The sequence below is a fragment of the Gavialis gangeticus genome, unplaced genomic scaffold (assembly GCF_001723915.1).
Source record: "Gavialis gangeticus isolate Ggan-Ray unplaced genomic scaffold, GavGan_comp1, whole genome shotgun sequence".
Taxonomy (NCBI): domain Eukaryota; kingdom Metazoa; phylum Chordata; order Crocodylia; family Gavialidae; genus Gavialis; species Gavialis gangeticus.
The window spans coordinates 88,184,620-88,187,748 of NW_017728992.1; positions in this window are offsets into that span (position 1 = coordinate 88,184,620).

A 3,129-nucleotide genomic window follows, 5' to 3' on the forward strand; every position below is an offset into this window, starting at 1 on the left:
CCCCCCACCTAGCCCCACTAAAACACAGGTGGAGTCTTCCTGCTGCACATACACACCCATGCCCCATCCCAAACCCTGCAGGGCCTCACAGCTACTACAAAATCCCGGATTTGGCCCTGGATCCTGCCAAGTTTTGGCCTTGAGATCCCAAATTCTTACAGAACAAGCCCAGCTATTCCCACCACACCCAGTGCTCTGCATCCTGGGCCATTCACCCTGTGAACACCGAGATCTGATGGATCAAATTGCTCCCCAGATTCCTTAGCATGATGCGGAAGGGACATAACAGCCATTGCACCAGTCACTCAGAGCATGTGCCATTCCCAAGCCATGCCATAGTGGCCTCAGTGGCCATGTGCAGTTCCTGTGGTCCGCCACTCCACTGTCAGTGGGCAGTCATCTACAGTATGCAACATGGTGTGTGTTTTGTCACAGCTACAGTCTGCATTGTTGCAAAGACTCCAACGGTAATTGCAACAACAGCTCTGGACTCTGGTGCCACCAAAATCTGGATCCAGCCCTTGAACTTTGGCACATTTTGGTCCAAAACACTAGACTGCACCTTCTCAGTAGAAAACAAGAGTAAACACCACTAGAAAGGGGTTCAGTAGAAAGACTCTTGCAACCCCATGAAAACTGGTCCCGATGTCACTGGAAAATATATCTGGCTCCTGCAAGCTCATGCCAATTTTAAACCCTGCTCCCCAAAATCCTTCTGTTTAAATACACCAAAATATCCAAACTGAAGCAGCAGCATTGCATGCACCCAGCCAGAGAGGTTGTGGAATCTCCATCCTTGGAGTTTTAAAGATGGGGGTAGACAAAGCCTTGACTGGGGTGATCAAGTTAGGGATAGTCCTCCTGAGCTGGGGGCTGAACTAGATCAGTGTTTCTCAACCCAAGGGTCATGACCCAAAAGTGGGTCACAAGAATATATACCAGGGTCATGACCAAACTTTAAAAATGGATCAACAAATGTTAAAACTTATTCTCCTTTAAAGGAGAAAAACATGGGAAACGCGGGCCCCTCCCATTCCCCACACAACCCCTCCCTCTGCCCCATACACCCACCCCCTACTCCATCCACTGGGGGGCTGAGGCCTGGGGCAGCCAGTCAGGAGTGAGGGTCTCTGGGTTGGGACTGACCATTGATGTCTACAAATATGTCCTGGTACAAAAAAGGTTGAGAATTACTGGACTAGATGACCTCCAGAGATCCCGTCCAACTCTGATTTTCTACGACTCGGATGGATCCAGACTTTTAAAAAAAATATTGTTCTAATGAGATGTTTGAATGCTCGATGTTCTACCAACCCACCAAAGAACAGCAGCCAACACAACTGAATAATCCAGATTCCAGTATGTCCCCAGAATCTGGACCCTGCAGAATTGTACCAGTTTTGGCCCCAAGTCCCCAAACTGTAGCATCAAAGCGGGTCGAATCCATCCAAAAATAACCAGGCCTGGAGCATGAATAAGTCACGCTAACCCACAGAAATGGAAACTAGATCTTGCTCTATTTTGGCAGTGCATCTCTAAGGCCAATGGCAGAAACAAACAAGTTCAGACAAAATCTAAGCCCTGATCCATCCCAGCACAAGAAAACCTGCATGCACCTGGATCCAAAAGGATTCCTCCCCCCACCCCTTTTCACCCATTTCTCCCGGTACAGCTGTCATTTGTAAACAGAGATCCAGGTCCACTAGGAGTACTGCTGGGAAAGGATGGACCAGGGATCCCATTCTGATAGTGGACCAAAAGCTGGGAGTAAAATTCTGTCCCTAAAAACAAACAGTGACAAGCTGTCAACCTCCATGTTTTTTCTAGATTAGGGGTGGGCAAAATGCAGCCCACGGGCAGGATGCGGCCTGCCAGGCCATTTTATCCGGCTTGCGGGGCCCCTAAAAAATGTAGAAAATTAATATTTAGCTGCCCCTGGCTGCCTGTCATGTGGCCCTTGATGGCTTGCCAAAACTCAGTAAGTGGCCCTCTGCCCGAAATAATTGCCCACCCCTGTTCTAGATATTTGTGGCCACAGGGACCCAGGTGCTACACATAGGGGTTTCAACTGCCTTTTCAGTGGGATGCTGGAAGCTGGGATTTTTGGGTCAAGGAAGAGCAGCGACACATACTGTCCATTGCCACAGTACATTGGTGGCATGAGGCCAGATGGGGCAGAAGGCAGGTGCTGCTTGTTGAGCAGAGGTGCAATCAGGGAGTGGAACTTGAGCTGCTTTGCTGGGCAGCTTTACAGTATTTCCGTGCAGGGATGCAACAATAGCAGCAGCTTTGTTGTATCCAAGCTCCTGGGACATTTTTGTGTATATGGTTATATGCTGGGTCACCTCCCATTAGGGTCTGGTTTGTGGAAGCCCCCTCTCCCAGACAGTACAATTTGTGGGACAAATTTGCAAGGAACCAAATGTGTACCACCCTCCCCTCCTCACCCATGCTACTGAGTCAGAATGCCCCAGGAGCCCCATCTTGTTCTCCTCAAGGGAAACAGCAGAGGCTCCATTTGTTTTCTATTCAGATTAGTCAGGCAGGCCCAACCCGCTCAGGATCCAGATGGATTCAGGTGCAGGGAGGGGTGTTGCAGTTGCTGTTAGGGCTGTCCAGGTTTTCAGCCACTGGGTCCACGGGAATCCGAACTAGACCAGTGCTAAGGGGCTGTATTTAACCCCCAACAGCCTGGACCTCGGGACCAAAAGTCGCGTGGAGGAGCTGGGGCTCTGGACATGCTCTCGGGACCAGACGTGGAAGGGGCTAGAGCAGGGGCAGAGGCTGCGCACGGAGGAGCAAATGGCTGGGATCTCCAGGCGCCAGAGTTTGGGGCTGAAGAGCAAAGACAGGGTGGAAGGGGCCTCGGATCTGGTGCAGGCGCAGCTCCGGCCGGGGCGGGATCCAGGTGCCTCCAGCTTTTACCTTTTTCCAGGAGGGAGCGGCGCTCCCGGCTTCCTCCCTCCCGGGCAAACCTCCCAACCCTCCCCGGCCGCTTCCTCCGGACAAAGCATCTCGCCTGCGCCGGGCGACACGCACGCCCCCCGCCGGCCCCGGCGCTGAGACCGAGCCCCGCCCCGCCCCGCCCCGGGGAGAGGAGCTCGGGCGGACACGCCGCTTGCACCTCGT